The sequence below is a fragment of the Polistes canadensis genome, unplaced genomic scaffold, assembly GCF_001313835.1.
Source record: "Polistes canadensis isolate GaletaPanama2010 unplaced genomic scaffold, ASM131383v1 scaffold_98, whole genome shotgun sequence".
NCBI lineage: Eukaryota > Metazoa > Arthropoda > Insecta > Hymenoptera > Vespidae > Polistes > Polistes canadensis.
The window spans coordinates 140,558-152,623 of record NW_014569645.1 but is presented as its reverse complement, the minus strand read 5'-3'; the positions used below and the strand labels follow the sequence as shown (position 1 = coordinate 152,623).

General features: G+C 32.8%; 1 protein-coding gene across 3 annotated transcripts in view; it reads right to left on the bottom strand.

Annotated features, from left to right (window-relative positions):
* LOC106787304 (connectin-like) overlaps nt 1-12,066 on the bottom strand; it is a 164,156-nt gene that overhangs the window by 145,921 nt on the left and 6,169 nt on the right. For 2 of the 3 annotated variants that reach the window (XM_014749538.1, XM_014749540.1), the window contains exon 2: nt 3,334-3,443. The exons of the other annotated variant lie outside the window; for it this stretch is intronic. The gene's annotated coding sequence lies outside the window, so the exon portion shown is untranslated. The remainder of the gene's footprint in view (nt 1-3,333; nt 3,444-12,066) is intronic. 3 annotated transcript variants of the gene reach the window in all.

Below are 12,066 nucleotides of genomic sequence, written 5' to 3'. Positions count from 1 at the left end.
ACAGTAATTCAAAATATTAATAACTTTTTCAGGCAGATCGCGATTACAATGTTTGTCTTTTAATAATAGTTTTTTTTTCTTTTAATCAAATTATCAATGAAATAATAAATGTGATTTTATATTATACGAGTAAAAATAACGTGTTACAGTAGACGAATAAACGTGAATACATTAAAAAGGGGATGGCAATAAATCAGCAAAGAAATTTAACTATAATAAATATATATGATCGAATTGTGTCACGTCTAGTTTTTTCTTTCTTCGGAAGACATGCATACGCATAAATCATATCGTTCAAAATCGACATTCGGGTATCTGGTCTCCTGTTATCCGTTTCGATTAACAAATATAAAAGTTCCTTTCCTCTTCTCTCCCTTTTCATGTATTTTACCAAGCTGTATTCAATCGAGTATTGACCGCAATGCGGAAGTCAATCCTGTATCGAATTCGTTCGAGTGTCTCGCAATATACAGGCATTACAGAAACTGATTTTACTTACAATCAATGAGCTATGAACCGAATCATTTGACGAACAGAACAGAATCATTTGTTAAACAACTATCATTATTTAATATATCTTCTATAAAAAGTATAAGAACAAAAATCTTGTCCAGGCGTATAAAAATAAAGAAGAAAAAAAAAGAAAATGTTTACCTGGCTAATTTTGGAATATTAAATAAAACTAATCATTCAAACGCGAGGCAGAAAATAAAAATACTAAAATAAGTAAACAATCTCGAGGAAAAATAGTAATCTGACCTAAAAGAATGAATTATCACTACTATTTTCGAATACCCGTTGCGCCTGTCACGAGCACACATACTCGTTTCGCTAAATCCATAACATTTACGTGCAATAACGTCGATCAGATATATCGGTCGTTCCATTTGAATATGGAAATTTCGATGGGATGATTCTCAATGAGACGGTACATATATGAACGCTATACTTTACTACCTTACTAACACACCCATATACACACATTATACACACATTCACATAAATGCATACGATCGTACATACTTCTCTTTTATATATGTATCCATTACTGTGAATATATATATATATATATATATATATATATACATATGTACTCGTACATACGTATCTACAATTATATTGTACATATGTATGGACAATATAGATGCTTCAAATATTTCACACTAATCGAAGAAACATTTTTCAACGAATTCTTTTTCTACTAATGATTCCCATATCTTTTTTTATTTTTTATTACTCGAACAAACGACATTTAAAAATTCGTTTACATTTGTTAGTTCCTGAAAGTTTATTTATTGCAACAAAATTCCTATGTTCGTCGTACGTACATGATGTGTTGTTATCGATAGATCTGTTATATATATAATTTAAAACGACTATTTTTTCAATATGAATTAGATTAATTAAATTACAAACGACGGAGGGGAAATGTTTGATCTTTTTGGATACTTGAGAAGGATGATTTTTTCTATTATTGAAATAGCTAATGTAAGTATACGCATGCCCACTGAATTTTCGACTTTTTTTTACATGTAGAATCACTCATCACTGCCCACACCACTTTACTTTTACCTCCTGTTCAAATATACACATACATATAAGTATAGGGTATGTTCGCATAAAAATGAAAGCTTTTTTCTTCTTTCTTATTAACTTTTTCCACGGTCACTCGACTCCAGCAATGTAGACGATCGATGCTAATAGTAACAGTAGTAGTACATAGTCTCACCAAGTACTACGTATATACTCTCGACTCTCGGAAGTCGTTTTAGGGATTTTCGAGAGCCACCAAGACGAAGAAGAAGAATAAGAATAAGAAGGAGAGCTTCTAGTGGAAGTGCTTAATAACATTAGCGTTGGTTCGTTATCATTAAAACGTACATCGTTCCATAACGTGCCAGAGTTAGAATATATCTATATCTTTCTCTCTATCTTTATTTTTCTATCTTTATTTTTCTATTTTTATTTTTCTATCTATTCATCTCCCGTTTCTCTCATTTTCGCGACACAATCATTGTTTTCCCCTACATCCTTTTCTTTTTTACTTCTATAACATTTTCCATCTATTTATTAATCATCCTGTTTAATGATATTTAACTTTCAACTTGAAGAGAATATTAATATCGCTAAGAAATCAATCGAAAAAATTCCGAGATGAATTCAAGAGAAAGAAAAACTAGAAAGGAGAAAACAAAATGAAAACATTTTAATTATACCGCAAAGTTAACAAGAGAAAAGTCCAAAAAGCAAAAACATAAAAAAGATTATACTTAACCTAATTACGTTATAAAACTTGTAAAGAGCTGGAGGAAGAGAGAGAAAGAGAAAGAAATAAAAGTAATGGAAAGAAAAAAGATAGACAAAAATAAACGTATGTAAGACGCAACCGAGTATATTCAAATCGAATTAGCACACGAGGTGTAGAAAAGAGTTTCCCCCTCCTCTTATTCGACTCACCCCTTAATTATCACGAAATTGAATTAATGCCACGTCTCTGCCCATTGGCATTATCGAATTGGCCAACCCGAAAAGATGCCTCGAATGATGCTAACTCGCCTCCCCCCTATCTCCTCGTCCTCCCCTCTCCCCTCAAACCCCAAATGGGGCATTCATTCGACCGAAAATGAGGCCCATATGTGGCCTCGTTGAACGTTATCTCTAAACAGGCTATAATAGTAGCTAAGAATGAGTGAGACAAAGATAGAGGTATATGAATGCACGCAGATAGAAATAAAGATAGAAAGAAATAAAGAAAAAAAGAAAGAGAGAGAGATAGAGTGAAATAAAGAACGAGTGAAATATGAACAGGAAAGAAGAAGGTACAGTAATGGGGTGAGTCGGTGAGGGGTTAGGTAAGTGTGTTAAAAGAGTCAAGTAGCCACGAGCACTCGAGAACATCTATTGGACAAGGCCATTGTTGCGTCAACACAGATGTCATACTGAAGAGAAAAGACCATAAGTTCCAGCCCCATATGCTTGCCATTGTCACATCTCATTGAATCCTATGTCTTCAAAATTCATATAATGTATGGATGGATCGATGCGTATAGATAAATACTTAAATCTATGTAAATGTGTGTACGTATGTGCAGATCGAACGATTGAATTTTATATTCAATGTACACATATGTAATATTGGTCAAAATTGTTAATAAAAATCTTGAAAATGATCTAAATAAGACAATAATTGTAGCAGTAAATTCAATAAAGAATAACGTAACAAGTATATCAATTTTTGTACTATCCAATGCTGTGTGAACTTCCTATAATATTAATTTAATCAAAAAATAACGTTAGAAATAAGAATAATGAATATCTTAATACGTTACTTACGTTGCTCTTAAACGTGTCGGAGGATGAAAGGGGACCGAAGATCTTTTTCTTTTTTTCTTGCTAGTGTCGAATGTTCAGGTGTTTTATTTTAATTTCGGCTTGAAAATTTCCTAGAAAAAACGTAAATACTGTTTACTTATACTTTTGATAAATTCAATGTATTTTTATTCTCTCTCCCTCTCTTTCTTTTTCCATCTCTCCTTCATCTTCCATTTTTTAAATGCATATTTGATTTTCTTTATATTATACTAATTAAATAATAGGTAAAAAATATTGAAATATATATTATTACATGTATAACGATGGAAAATGTAATGAATCTAAAAGTATAGGATGTTCGTCATTTTATTTCGTCTGATAGAAATTTCGATCTTTCGTAGTCTTTCTTACGTTGTCCTGGCAAAGTTAGAGAGAAGATTCAGGTGGAAGCGTTAATCTTCAGGCCGCGTTAGTATGCAAATTCTTGTTAAGCAGCTTCGGAAGAATTAGCCGAGAGGATAAGAGAGAAAGCACGTAGTTATGAGCAGATGAAGATAACAATGCCTCTCTTCGAGGTTTGGATACCGCGACGCCATCATTGCCATTTTCTTTCTCCCTTCTTTTAAAACACCGACAGGGTACTGCTTTTTTATCTTACCGTCTGATCTTAGAAAACGATCTAAAGAACAAGCTTTACTTTTAAATTCGTTATCATTATAATGAATAATAACTCTAATGATCTTTTCATGTTTATCCAATCTTTTTATTCTACATTATTTTCCATCGAGATAAATTTGTGCATGCATTATAAATGTCATATAAAAGTAATATTTGCGTATTATTAAATGTAGCAATGCACATTAGGGTATCTTAAAAAAGAATGTAATCTCTCTCTATCTATCTGTCTCGTTCTCTAAGCTTTGAGATAACTTAAATTATAATAATCTCTCATCTTCATAGATCTGAAATCCTCAGACCATCAAAATCGTCAGGAGCGGGGAACGCACACAGAATCCTGGAGACTCGGGTTCGAACAATCGGAAGAGAAAGGAACATGAAAGGAATTCTAGGGAATCTCGCGAGAGGTGCGGCGAACCACGCTGGGGAACCAAATGAAGGATAATCACTGAAACGAAGAAGGTAAATGTACCATGAGAGAAACTACACTGGGTGTCCCATTTCAAATATGCGCCCAAAATATCTCTAATCCTATGTTCTGTCAAAAAAACATCCGTCCAATAAAACTTTGACCGTTTGAAAAGATTCAATTGCAAGTCAAATGACATTTTTTACTCGAATAAAATTATATTTAGATGAAATTTTGGGATAAAATATTGGGACACTCTGTATATACCATAAAGTATATACTATTGCATTCTCAGAGAAAAGCTTGGGAAGTGGAAAAGAGTAAAGGAAAAGTAAAAAAAAAAAAACTGAAGAAATAAGGAGAAAAAGGAAGAATCAAAAGTATAAGAATAAGAATAAGAAGGAAGAAGGAGAAGGAAGAAGGAGAAGGAAGAAGGAGAAGAAAGGATTAGCGTAGTCTTTGTGGCTGGGTAAAGGTTAAACCATGTCACCCCAGTAACAGGTACGAATATATTCAAGTGTAGTAGTGTCTGTATGAGTGTTCTGGGATTAAATTCGCGACAAAGGATTCCAGAATTTGAGGTCCTTCCTTGTAACCGTTCTGGTGTTTTCTCGTTTGTGAAAAACGTGGTTGAATATAAGAAATAAAGTGGAAAGACGGGTGGGGAGAAAAAATAAAAATAGAGATGAATGTAAAGTTTTAATAATCGTATATTCCCCACATAACAGAAAGAAATTTATTAAATACTAAAAATAATAGAAGCAGGGGTATATAATATGTTGAATTGCGATAAAACTCAAACTTATTTTGATTAACTTTGTAAAAAGCTTTACGTCGACTTTTAATCTTCTTTTCCGGACGTTTTGAAAATTGAACTGACAAGTTGATTGAAATAATTATTTTTTAACGTGACGACTGACGGTTAATGAAAACTAAGCCATTGGAAGGCGAATTTTATGTTTCAAGTTCGAACAGATATGAAAGCTAAATTTTCCAACGAATGAGAATAAAACGAGAGAGAGAGAGAGAACTTTAACTTTTCAGAATAAGACTACCTATGTATTTAGTATGATATGTGTATGTATGCGTGTATACGATATGCGCTTCTTATACGTTGCATCTACGTATATACCTTTGCATATATATATATATGATTGTGTGTAAATAAGAGATAGAAATGTAGCTTTTCACAATGCAACGTTGTACGCGAGTGTTTGAATGTGCGGGTGCATGCTTGCAAAGTGAAAACTTTCTCCTACAGTTGAACGTGCATAAAACATTTTTTGTTTTGAGTGTAACTGACGGTAAAGTTTGAACAAAACGTATAACTATCCGTCTATGAGATAACAACTAAAATTGATAAATTGTTTATGAAGATCCTATTAGACAGAGAGAAAGATAAAAGTACACGGATACGTTTATTGAAATGAAAATATCTAATTAAGTAAATTCCAACGATTGTTCTAATTGCAATAGGTACGACCCTACGAAAGTTTATTCGTCTTAAAAGGATATCATTCTGGGAGCTCGAAAAAATCCTTTGATCATTGGAAAAATTTGTGTACACCCAGTATATTATTCTGAATATTTTTCACTTATTCGAGACGAGACAGGTGGTAGACGAAGGATTCAGGTAAACGTGGTAGTTTCCATAGGATCGATATTCGTAGGATCCATAAAGGATCGTTGTCGACACAATAGAAGGTTAGGATGAAAGATTCCAAAGGAAAAGACGTAGTAGAAGAAGAAGAAGAAGAGGCATCAGCAGCAAGTAAAAGATCTGAAAAGTTCTCGAGGACAACTTGGGATACGGATTTGAAGAATGTTCGTCAGGTTCGTTTTAAACTTTTTCTTCGAGACGTTCGAGTTTCGAGACGTTTTCTATCTTTTTTTTTTTCTTCTTTTCCTTTTTATTTTTTCCCATAGGATTCTTACGTTTCAATCGAAAATCTCGTTCTCGAGTAGATCAGTAAGTGCATGCTTCTTTGGTACACTGTTAAATCTATCTTCGATAAATAAAGAAAAATGGGAAAGATAATATTATTTGGAAGATACTTAGGAGATTAATGTATGATAATTATTCAAATCAAATGCGAAGCTTGGATCAATGTCCAAGATTTTCTTTTTTTCAGTTTTTATTATTTTTCTAATAAATTACTTTTTATATTAAATTATTGATAAATTATATGGTACATGAGTGAGAAAAGCAGATATCATACATACTGAGAAAAATAAATTATACGATAAATTTAATTATTTATTTGATAATTACCTCTCGAGTGTACGTTTAATCTAGATATAATATAGAAATATAAATGGATATAATTAATTTAATCTGACCATGAGAAATAATTACGAGCTTTATACGTATACGATGAATTATTCGATAAAATGTCAAATTTGTATGAAACGTGAAACTTGGAGTAATGGCGAAATTACTTCTATAAACGATAGATCATTTCGAGCTTCAAAGTGTCTAAGAGTTTTCTCTTACTTTTCTCAGGTAATTATTTTCTTTTTCGAATTTATAGAAATAAAGTATTAATTTATTGAAATTCCTAATAGAGCTGAACGTTGTTACGATTAGTTAAAATCCCTCTAGAGTACTGCACTATAGATATCAGCTAAGTATGTGCATATAATTATTATTTTTTTTTTTTTTAATTTTATTTTTATCTTTTTTCCGTCCATAAAAGTTTCTACGTAAAACAAGGATTCCCCATCAGTTGAAATTAAATTTTAATTTGCCTCTAAAATTTCCCAAATTCGCCCCTCGTAACAAAACCACGAGGTAAAGTTCGTGAACGACGAGATCATTAAATAAAGAGTAAGCACCTCTTCCTCTCTTCATCCCTCCTTACTCGCTCTCTCCACCTTAATTTAAATTGCTGCGCTCCGATATCCTCATCATTATTTTCTGAATTACTCATCAACCTATGCTAGAATTATATGTATGTCCCCTGTATGCACATATACGCGATCCTTAAAATTAGATGCATTTATCTCTGCGCTCAGAATTTTCTACATTTCATTCAATTTTATTTCTATATTGTCGAAAAATAATATATATATTACAATAAAATATAATGAAATTACATATTTCTATGTAGAGGTATATTCTCAATTGAAAATACTAACGAGTGTTTTCTCGTAGCCCTGTTTTATTCTTACCCCAGCCCAGGAGGGAGAAATCATTTTTCATGTCAGATCTTGATCGATAGGAAGAAGTCGGCAGCACTAGCATAAAATAAAGCAAAGAGAAGCACGTTAGCCGTATCATTTATTCTACCTTTTTCTCCGTACTTCAAAATTGTATCTCTCTTATATACAACGAGCCCCGATGAAAATGTCAAAGTGTTAAAGGGGTGAGTGGTCGTCTTTCGTGAACAACACACGTCGACGCGTGTTCACGTTCAACGTTCAACGTCACGGACATTCTCGTCGTCCTCGACGACGTGGATGGATGTCGTCGATGTCGACCTAATTAAGACGCCGACTCGTTCTACATGGTAATTGCCATGACTTCCTACGTTATACATATTTAAACATTCGCCAATGGTCTTTTTTTCAAAAGAAAAACAAACAATATTAGAAAAAGCTGATTTTTCTTTCCCTCGTTTCAGTAAATAGTCAAAGTCTCTGTCGTTTTCTATAACTCTTTCTGTTTTTTTTGTCTTTTCCTTTGACGGTCCACTGTTGATCGGTTCCTTTTGAACTCGTATAATTCGATGTTGATTTTAAGTAAGTAATCATTTCGTCTCGATTATTTGAAGTATTTTAAAAAATTGGATTCGCACGGAAATATTCGTTCGAAAGTATGTTTCATTTGTTTGTTTTTTGTAAGTCGATCAGTATCATACTTCGTATCGTTAGCTCTGATTTTATCTTTCTCTCCTATCTCTCGATGACTCTATCGCGATCCCCTGTTTTGCGTTTCAACCACGAATCGAATGATATTTCCATTAGGGAAAGCGTAATGCGCGAAACGATGTCGCACATTTAATTTCACGAGCGAACTAATGATGGATTATTGCGCGGCCTGTTTATTTGCTCGAAACAACCTGCTATTCACTCCATAATCTACCTAACGTATCTTCGTTTCTATATATTTGCGCGATATTATTTTCAAACTCGTCAATTTATTCTAAAGATTACAATCTGAATCTAATTTATTGGTCCATTCAAATCATATATATATATATATTTTGGGATTAATTCGTGAAATTCCTCACATTAGATACGATGTTTTATTATATCCTCTTAACAATAATCTTAATTTCAAAGATAACAAAATAATCGGAAAATAAAAGAACGATTAAGAAATAAGAGAAAGAAGGAACATACCCGAATTAGCATGTTTTCATTTTAACTTACAAGCTTCTCTTGCCATAATCTCGTAGGAAAGTTAGGAAAGTTCTTTTGAACGAGGAAACTCCAAGCAGGTTTAGAAATCTAATTTAGTAAAGTATTTCTTTCTTTTTTACCCCTCTCTTACCTTTCGAACAAATATATGCGAAAAAAAGGGACAAAAAAAAGGCCATAAAAGATGGCGGGGGTAAAATGAGAGAGGGGTGGAGTAAACGAGCGGCAAGTTTTCTCTTATTCTTTCGAATTAATTCGTGGTCGTTATTTTTGGAAGAATGCACATGCAAGAGAGAAATAAAAGTAGAGATAATCGTGAATTCACACTGATTTAGTTATTCATACGGGACGACACTGGTCTCACAGAAATAGAAATTTTCGTATGAAACTAGAAAAAGGAGACGGAAAAATTTCAGTTAATTTGTTTCACTTTTTACTATTAAAAATTCATTCTCGCATATATATTTGTACGAGATAAAATATTATAATCTACAGGGTGTTTCTCTCGTAATACTAGGGAGTATTCACAAGAGTGAACAGGAGATACTAAAACAATGAAAAAATTGTTTCAAAGTTATAGTCACTTTTGTGTTTGAATAATCCGCGATAGCTTATCTTCCTTGGTTTGTAGTTGCTCGACAGAGCTCTGTGTCTTGATATTTCTTCTCCTCGTTGATGTCACACATTCTGTTCATTAAATATACTCATTTCAGTTGAATCAATTCAATAAAAAGTATGAATAAAAACTTGTTTCATTTAGACATTAAAACAAGAAGAAGCCAAGAGCCCAATATAAATATTTCTTTCGAAATGATTAGAATTCTCGTGAAACTGTTCACGTTAATACATATGTATATGCAGTAGAATTATCGAGAATAATTCTGTTTCATGGTGGACACTTAGCCGCAAGGCTAATTTCGTAGTTGCATCTGTCAGTCATGAAAACAACGACCCAAAACGCGTGGTAAATGTATATCGAATTTGTCTAACAGAATACATCATACTGTTGCTGGTGTTTTCGCTGGAACATTTACTCGTTCGACTATTTACTCATCACTCATTGCATTTTCCATCGATTTAAAAATCAACAACAATTATAATTATCCACAGTTCTATAATGCATTTTACATAAATATACATACAAATATACAAAATTGCTAGCATTAAATTTCTTAAAGCAATTAATAAATAAAAATAGAAAACTATGCATTGGCATGGCATAAACTTTGACATGCGCATCGTGTAATATTCTTAATGAAATAATGTGTGTGTATAATCCTTAAAAAGAAATAATTATCGTACGCTTGCAAGCACAGCTCGTAAAAATAATCCGTAAGTTGCGATAACTACTAAAAACTCAGTGACGCTTTTTATCCGCCTCGATATCAAACCACCACCCCCGCCACTTTTCACTATATCTCCATCTCCCGTGTTCCCCTACTTCTTTCGGAAACTCCCTCCCTCTCCCTCCCACGCTGTTTCAGCACAGTTCGTCAAGCATCTCTGTCTCTTTTTATCTATCTTTCTATCCATCTATCTATCTTTTTCCAGGGTGTATTCTGTGCACTTTATCCTTCTATTTGCCTTGTTTTATTTCGTACGAAACGTGGTCCACGAGCGATCGGTAAATAAAGGAAGGGAAGGAATAACAAGTTTTTAGTCTCGGTTTAGCCGTTTCGTGAATGTAAAGAACTGGGAAAAATAAATCGAGAAGAGGAGAGAGATAGATCTCTTTTGTGGACAATTTTCCAAGTTATATCGATTTCCTAGTTTTCCATTACGATCCTCCAATATTTTGTATCTTTTAGAACAAAACAAAATTGAATTCTTTAAACATTTATTTAATCCAAGATCAATAGAAATTCGGAAATAAATATTTACTTCAAATATTTTATTCGGTTTCAGAGTTTGAAAGTAAAATTAATTAAACTTTTAAACGCATCGTCAAAGTCGATTCATTCGAGATAGATAAAGTACAAAATAAACGATTAAATAATTACCGTCATTACTCTCTACCTTCTTTTATTGCCATATTGAAATTTAATAAAATTAATATAAACCTTAATCAGATATTTTTTTCCAAGAGTTTTATCAAAAAGATAAATAAATTCAATATTCGCATGTAACTCTTTGAGAGAGAACGTATTTGTATAAATATAATAAATACATAATTATTGATTTTATCGTCTTTTATTACTGCGATATAATTAAATTCCAATATGGTATATTTAGTAAAAAAAACGTTTGTACAAGAGATAAAATATTGAATATAAATCGAAGAGAAATGAAGCTTTCGCAACTTTACGTATTAGAATTCTTAAGTCACTCGCTAATGAAAATATTACCAAAGAAAAGAAAATACCAGAGATAATTTGAATTTTGAAAAAAGTAGAACAAATAATGACCTGTCTTATAAAATCTCATGAAAAGGAAAAGGTAGGAGAGAGAAAAAAGTGATCGTTAATTATCTAAAATGGCAAAGCAAAACGGAACTCCTGTGAAAGTTCTCAAAGTCATAAGAGAACGGGAGAGAGAGAGAGAGAAAAGACCCTCTGGTCCTTTTAACTTAATGATTCGTATCAAACCATTCGAGGCAAGTAAGGGAGACGTCGACCTCGTTATGAAAGTCGAGTGAGAAGGGTGAATTCGGAGTAAGGATAAAGGTGCACACTCATGTCTCAGCGATTTTAAGTGTCGGCCATCGTATGTGCTTCTTAGGGGGTTCAACCGGAAGGAAAGGAAAGAGAGAACAAGAGGATAACTTCAACCAGACCCTTCTCTCTTTTTTCACTTTATCATCAATATTATCTAAGACGTGTGTGACCTTTCATAATCTTCCTCAATTATTCATTGAAATTCTTCTAATTCCTTTGCATCAGAGCATCGCAATTTATTAGATTAGACTCTAAGACTTATTATTTATTCATTCTGACCAATAATATGACCAACTATTTAATCATACAAGATTCCATGCAAATTGAAATATGAAAATAGCTTGCTTCACTTTTTTGTGCAATTTATTTACTTATTTATTTCAACATCTAATATTTCCTCGTAGATGTAAGAATAAAATTGAATGAAAATATCAAATGGATTTGGTGAATGTGGAATCTCCTTTACAAGACCTGGCAGACGTCGTATTCTCTATCCATCCCTTTCTCGTTTTCGTCTTCATAGATGATAAAAAAGAGAAAATAGAAGGAGGGAGATAGATAAATAGAAAAATGTGACTTTTTCTTCTAGTCTCGGATGCGCTTTCCCTTTGGCTTTTCATCGCATCTACGTCACACTTTTCCTCCTTCTTG